Genomic DNA, 7,369 nt, shown 5'->3' on the forward strand with positions numbered 1-7,369 from the left:
CAGGACTGGGTTTTTAGCTAAACCCAAGACATCAGGGTAGGTAATTTTTGTTGTTGTTGTTAACCTAGTAAACATGCTAATTGTAAGTGTTTGTATTGCTGACATTTACATAACTGGTCAATAGTTGTGTGTCTGCTGCAGCTATGCTGTACAAGAGAAGGAGGAATAGAACATAAAGTTCTTCCTACTAAACAGCTGTGAAAGCAACACTGAGTCCTTCTGGATGTTTCATGTTTATTTAAACATTTGTAAATTTAAATCTATTGCAAAAACAGAGAGGCAAAGTGGACAGTGTATAAAGTGGTGATAAATACCAGATCCCTCAGGTATCTTTAAGTAAATGAACAGGGCTTTGCTGTAAGGCTTAATGATTGCTTGGTCTGTGAAATGCCATAATAATTATCCTTTCTAGTTCATTAATTATCCTTTTAAATGGCAAGTCAAGTGATAAGCACTGAAGAATTTCCAAGCTATTTATTTGCTAGCTATGAGAACAACCTCCCTAACTTCCAGTCCCTCTGGAAGCAGCATAGGAGGATGGTTTGCTGTGGGAACGCCCCAGAAAGGCAAGAGCTCACCTCTGCCAGCCCACTGGGTCAAGCTTAAGTCTTGGAAAGCACATCCGTGCATAATACTGGTAGTAAAATCTGAACCTACAGGACATAAAAGCTATGACACCATCCTAAAATGCGTAGTACTGGGTGAAGCAGAGTTGCCTCTGAGCAGGATTCACCTGGAAGCATGGCAAGGAAATCCACTCTTCTAGTGGTGCAAGCGGAGCTTATGGCAGCGTATGTAGGCAGGGGAACCACAGAAATCCAGCAGAGGAGGAGCAGTGACACCTGAAAAGGAGAAGGAAAGTTGAATGGATCCAGGGGGACTCCTAGCGCTGCCAGCAGAGAGGCAGTTTAGTGACAGGTGGCAAAAACAGAGTGGACAAAGGACTGAGAGGGATACCGCTTGGCACACTGGAGTCTCAGGCATGCCAAGCATGGGAGATTCCCCATCGCAAAAGGCAGAAGTTAAAACCGTTTCTTGATGGGTGGGGGATTTTTTCCTAAGCTGTGCTAAATTACAGGTTTTGGCACATGTTGAAGCAGTGACTACATAATTAACATTTAGCAAATCCCTTTCTGCGTTCTTAATTACACCTCCTTCTACACACAGAGAGCCCACATTTCCCTTTATAGCACCAGGCAGAGTTGCCAAGTGTTTGGCATGTCTTAGAGTTGCTCTTGGAATCAAGTTTAATGTAGTATCCAAGGTACCTTATATCAGCAAGATCAAAAGCAAGCTTTATGGAGACTGTACAGCATAGCTTATAATTGCAGTTGAGCTTGATACCCAGAGCTAGTTGCAGATTAGTTTCTTGTTGGGATGGCAAAGTACTGCCACCCAGCTGGAGATCTGGATATGTTCCCTGCTACTGACCACGTTGCCTTGTTCCTTAATTGCTAGGGTGGAATTAAATTGCTCTTCCTGTTACACTTATGATGGGAAGTATATTTCCTTGAATCTAAGCTGATTAATAAAGAAACACCAGAAAGCACCAAATTCCAATTTCAGTCAGTTGGTCTCTCTGTTAAATGTAAAGATCTAATTTTATACTTTGCTCTTTTCAGATTGATCACCCACTGGCTGAAAATATTGAGCGAGAAGCTTTTCATCTCTCTTCCCGTCTCATTAGCGCACCGTATCGCAGAATGGTGCGAGCTCTTGTCTTCTCATTAAAGCACAAACCTGAAATCCGAGCAGAAGTCAAGACTGGCACTCTCACTGTCCCTGCGTTTGTACAGAGCCATAAAAAGTGAGGTGTCATACTTGATCCCGAGCGAGAACTTTGTGTGCCTACGTCTCTGTGGAACTGGGAGCCGCTTCCATCGCGAGGGGAGTGCACAAGTGCTGACACTTGGCACCACTCTACGAGCGGGGCTGCTGAAGACAAGAACTACTGACGATGAAAGTGGTGCTGTAAATCTGACGTGGCAGAAATCCACCTGGGCTTGTTGCAAGATAAGTTTCTTCTACTCTGCTGTCTTTTCCTTCTACAAAACCATCCGTGCTCACTCGTCTATTCCTCACTTCTGCCTGTTTGTCACACCTCAGTTTAGCTCCATCCCTAATGTGGCACTTCAGGTGTATTCAGCTGAATAACACAAAGGAGCTGCTCTGTGCTGTGCTGGTAGGAAATACTGGGAATTCAGGGTAGTTGGTCCGCGGGAGGAGATTCCTAGTGGATGATGGCAAACTCTAGTTAACCCAGAACCAGCCATGCCTGCTGCAGCTGGGCCCTTCCTGTGGCGAGAGCTCGCTGTTTGGCACACCGGGTGATTTCCCATTGCTGCATTCCAGAGTTGGATGCAAAATGGGTTTCAGTAGCTTGCTGTCCACCGTTCCATAGGTTCAGTCATCCTGCAGTTGTGGGCATTTTTTAAAACCCTGGGGTGAAAATCAGAATGCCCCGGAGTATAGGTGCTGTCTAATGCCTCTGCTGTTTAATGAGCAGCTCATTCAGACTTCCATACCTCACTCATGATTTCAGTGTGGTGCTTCTTCTGCCTGTAACGTGAAAAAAAAATGAGCTTGAAATGAATTTTCTAAATAAATTAGGTTATAAGGCATATTCCTTTTAAAGACTTCCTTTTTTCCCCTCCAAAAGCAACACAGTTCAGAATGATTGTGTGAACGAATTTAAGCAACAAACTATTGTTTAAATTCTTTGTAGTTAATAAAAGCTGGAAATCTTGCCTTTCTTATTTGCTTAGATTTCTTTAGTGCCACAAGTCATCTTGTTCTCCATAAGCTAATATTAAAGCTGTGACATACACAGTGTTTCTGTACTGGTGGGTAATAAAGTGCTCTCTGTTCTCTGTGTGTGTGTGCACGTACGCACACAAGGGACAGGTCACAAACCTTTTTACTGAGTTATCGGGGTAGACAGAACCAAGTGAGTGAAACCTGCCTATTCAGAGTCACGGGAAGTCTTAATGTACCATAAGGAAGTGCCTTTTCATCAGCTGTGGTCAGCACTCAGAAGAGTCGCTTAAGGATAAATAATGCAGTGGGAAAACTACAGATTAGTCTTTGTTCAGATCTTCACCCGAAAACATGACTGATAGTGTGTGGACCTTTCCTCTGTGGGGATTGCTTCCCCTCTCATTAGTTAACAGTCCTGTGGAAGAGTTGCTGTGGGTGACACAGCACTCTAAAATTTAAGAGCAAGAGGAACGCAGATATCAACAAGGACCCGCCATGGCCCAGAGTGTCACTGTGCTGTTTGTAACGTGTGGAGGAATGGGAGGATGGTAGGGAATGCCAGTCTTGTGCTCAAGGTGTATTTAGGCAAAAAAAAGGCAAAACTACAACCTCTCCTCTTTTGTGCATCCCTTTGGAAGCAGCGCAATCCAAAAGAGAGACCTTCTATAAATTTCCTCTAATTAATGGCCAATATTTTTGCCCAACTTGTTTTCAAAGGGACTTAAGTGTCTATCTCTGGGTCCAGCTCTTCTGTCTTGATGTTAAAGGTGGCAGTAACATTTGGGCTGAATATTCACAGACTCAATTTTGCATAAAATTGACTGTCAGGAGAAACTGGAAAAGATTTCCCAAGGGTTGGACTTGAGACCCAGAGGACAGGAGGAACGCAGATAACAAGGGAATACTTTAAGGGCAAAAACAGAAAGGAAAGTGGGAAAGGAAGACAAAAAGAGATGAAAAGGCAATAGGCCAAAAAGGACTTCATTTTTGTAAAGGGTGATGCTGAATGTGGCAATGAGATATTTGATACCTGACAGTAATGAAGTTTTTAATTACTCTCTAAATACCAGCTTTCCCCCTTGAATCTCACCTGCACAACAGCATTTATTGATACCTTAGGTTACCTACTGAATCAGTTCGCTGCTGCTCAGTTCTTCCCTCTTTCTGGCCAGCACAGCCAGTGGGGAGACTGGGGCTCTGTGGCTTGTGGATAAAGCTGGAGGCCAGTGATGAGCAGTTCTCAGCACTGTGAGCTCGTGTGACCTCTGCAAACTCCTTGAAATAAAGGGTCTGGAAGGGCACAGGCATCTGAACCCTGTGGAGTGCATTGCTCCCAAGGCTGGTCTGGCTCTGAAACGTTTGATCTGCTATAGTTTGTGGCAAACGCACTCACAAAGGGTCCTGTGGGACCTTCCCCAGCTTGGGTTTCCTTGCCACATGGGTTACACATCAGGCTGGGGGAAGAAGGGGCCCTTCACACATCCCAAAGTTTGCCCTCGCTGGCCCAGGAATGTATTTCTCCTAAATTCTGCTTTTTCTCCTGTGGTTTTCCTTGGTAGCGGCTGCACGGCGTGGAGCAGCCACAGGGTACCAGTAAGACACGTTACGAAGGCAAGGACTCTCCACAAGGTCCTGTCTTCATGTGGGGAAAACTTCTTTAGATTAAAAGGAAGGATGAAAGGGCTGAGCAGTGGCTCCCTTGTGCTGGGTTTCTCTGGCATCGTGCCTTTGAAAGAGATGGTTTGCTTTTTACAGGGGGAAACATTAAAAGAAGGAGACACCCAACCTGGAGGAAAGGTGGTTCTTTTTTCCCTTTTCTTACCAGATTATACCCAGCCCGTGGATTTCTTTCAGCAAAAGGGTACGTAAAGCCGACAGACCTATAGAGACCTGCTGCACCCAGCAAAGAAAGGAGGGAGGCGCCTTCTGGAGCGACAGTTGCTTCTCCTGCCTGTGCTGCTGGTGCTTGGGGAATACAGTGTGGGCTCAGGGCAGCACTGGGAGGGATGGAGGGGGAATCCACCCCTGCCCAAGCTGATGTCTGCCCCTGGCTTCTGAAGAGTAAGTTTGGGAAGGCACCATGCGACAGCTCACTCTCTCCCGTCAGCAGGCATGGCTCATGAGAGCTTTGCCCTGCCATAAATTACTTGGGTGAAAGAAGATGGGAGTAGACAAGACCCTCCCTTGTCCTTCAGAAAAGACAGTGCGCAGCGTCTCATTTTTGATCTTTTAAGAGGCTCTTCAAAGGTTTCTCCACAAAGAACCCAAACTTTTAGATCTCATTTTCTTCCCTGGTAGCCCTGTAATAGGAAGGGTTTGCTAGGCTGGCCTCCTATTAAGAGATGTTAAGGCAAGGAGCAGCCACTGACGTCTTTTTGGAGCCCTGATCACTTGAAGGAGGCTCCAGGAACTTCCCTCCTCAGGGTATGTCAGCACACAGGGGCAGGACCATAGGATGGAGCAGAAATGGGGGGGGCTGGAGCAGAGGAGGGATGGAAGAAAGCAGAAAGAGCATGGCTGGCTGCAGCCAGCAAACCTTTGCTCCTCTGGGCAGGGCACAGCACCAGAAGCACTGATTCTCCCTTACTGCTTTAAATGGCTGTGGCACTTTTTTAGCTTCTTGAATGCTAAGGATTGAGCACTCCCATCGCAGAGCTCGTGTAGCAGAGGATACCACAAGAGCTAGAGAGCCCTCCTGCATCGGTTTAAACACCCCTCTGCACAGGTGCTGGTATTGCAGGATAAACCCACCCTCCACTCAGACATTTCACCAGAGGAGAAACTGAGGCACAAAAGGACTCTGACATGCCACAGGATGCAAAAAAAAGAGAAAGAGATGTCTATGCCAGGGTTATACTGCAATTAATGATGCTCTAATTCTGCTGGCAGTCCACTGAACAACATCCACAGTCCCTGTCAATTAGACTAGATTATGGGATAATCCTTGCTAATTATATATTATTATATAGCAAGTAGTTATCTCCCTATAAAGGGCGCTCCTATAATGGACGAATGTTGTTCCTCTAGCACAGCCAGCCTCAATGGCAAACAAAAAAAAGCCCAAAATGTTTCTGCTGTGGCCAATATTGTGCCTAAGCTGAAATTTTCACATTGCCAATGCTCCGTTCCTGCCCCAGACAGAGGGTGGAGGAGGAGAAAGGTGGCTGTGACATGCAGACAGAGAAGAGAGGCAGGGTCAAATCCAACCCCCCCCAAACCTGCTGCAGAGACATGACCCTAAGCTCAAAATCCAGCTGCAAACAGAACAAATGCCTCGCTCAGCCTCCACACACCAAAACCTCCACAAGCAGGGGAGGAAGATTTCACTGTCCCTGGGGCTGCTACGACTGGGAAGCAGGGTTTAAAATAAGCTGGGAAAACACCTCTGGGTAAACGCCGTCATTGCATTCTTAATTGTCCATATGCTTGATCCATTATGTTTCCCTAGATGGCAGAGCTGCCTGACTACTGCCTCCTCATCTGTGCTGCCGCAGCCGGGGGTCTCCAACGGGTACCTGGATCCTCAAGATAGAGATGCCCTGTGGCAGGCTGCCACCGCCCACCTGAGCAGGCAGGGTTAGCTCCTTCCCTGGAGAGAGGGGCTCTGGTTTGTCAGACAGCGAGGATTTGCTTGCAGCTGAGGTCAGAGGGGTTAGAGGTTTGCCTTATCACTGGCCTGCAGGGACGATGTAGGGAGACTGGATGGGAAAGGCTGGGTGTGAGTCACTGATGGAGAAGGAAAAAATTCCAGGAGCCAAGTCTGAAAGTCACACAGCTCAAGAAAATAATTTCAAGACTTTCTACTGCCTTCCTGTCCTGGCTCTTCAAAGCTCCTTTGCCATTTTCCATACTCAGACACAAGCAAAAGTGACCTGCCCAAACTGTGGGCTCAACCAGAGCAGAAAAATACCTGGAAACCTACTTGTGCTTTGTCTTTTACACACTTCTGTGTGGGAACAACTCAACGCGTTTCCTCCAGAGCTAAATCCAAATAGCCCCTTTTAGGGGGAGCCAAACCAAGCCCCAGTTTTGCATCCCAGTGGCCTCCTGCAAGCAAGGCTGGAGACATTCACACCCACTCGACAGGTTTCACTGGGACAGCTGACCCAGGTTCTGTCCCTATCTGCCCCTTTAGTCCCCATCACAGGGACGGGGGAAAGAAAGGGACAATTTCGCAGGCTGCCAGCGCCTAAGGCTGCTGCTCAGACCAACATCCCAGCCAGCTCCAAACCTTCCTCCTCCCACGATGTGCAGAGGGGGGCCAGGCAGCCTGGGCAACTGGAACCAGCAAGCATGCTGCTGCATCGCAGACTGCAGGGGCTCCTTGCCCTAACCAGCACAGGATTGTGAGAGTCACAGGGAGAAAATGGAGCAGCAGGTAACACACTGGCAGTTTTATTTTCATTTTAAGAGAAAGACATGAGTCAGCAGAACCTCACTGTGCCCCTCAGGCCACATAAATCTCAGACAAGCAGAGCATGTGACACTTCTGCTTAAGGAAGCATCAGGACATCCTTTGTTTTTACCATGTGTGGAAAATTGGGGTCTAAAAAACATTCCTGGAAGGAGAAGGACCTGAGCTACCTGTCACAGCCAATGCATTGCTTTGGAA

Source organism: Apaloderma vittatum, unplaced genomic scaffold (assembly GCF_000703405.1).
Source record: "Apaloderma vittatum isolate BGI_N311 unplaced genomic scaffold, ASM70340v1 scaffold10872, whole genome shotgun sequence".
Lineage (NCBI taxonomy): Eukaryota > Metazoa > Chordata > Aves > Trogoniformes > Trogonidae > Apaloderma > Apaloderma vittatum.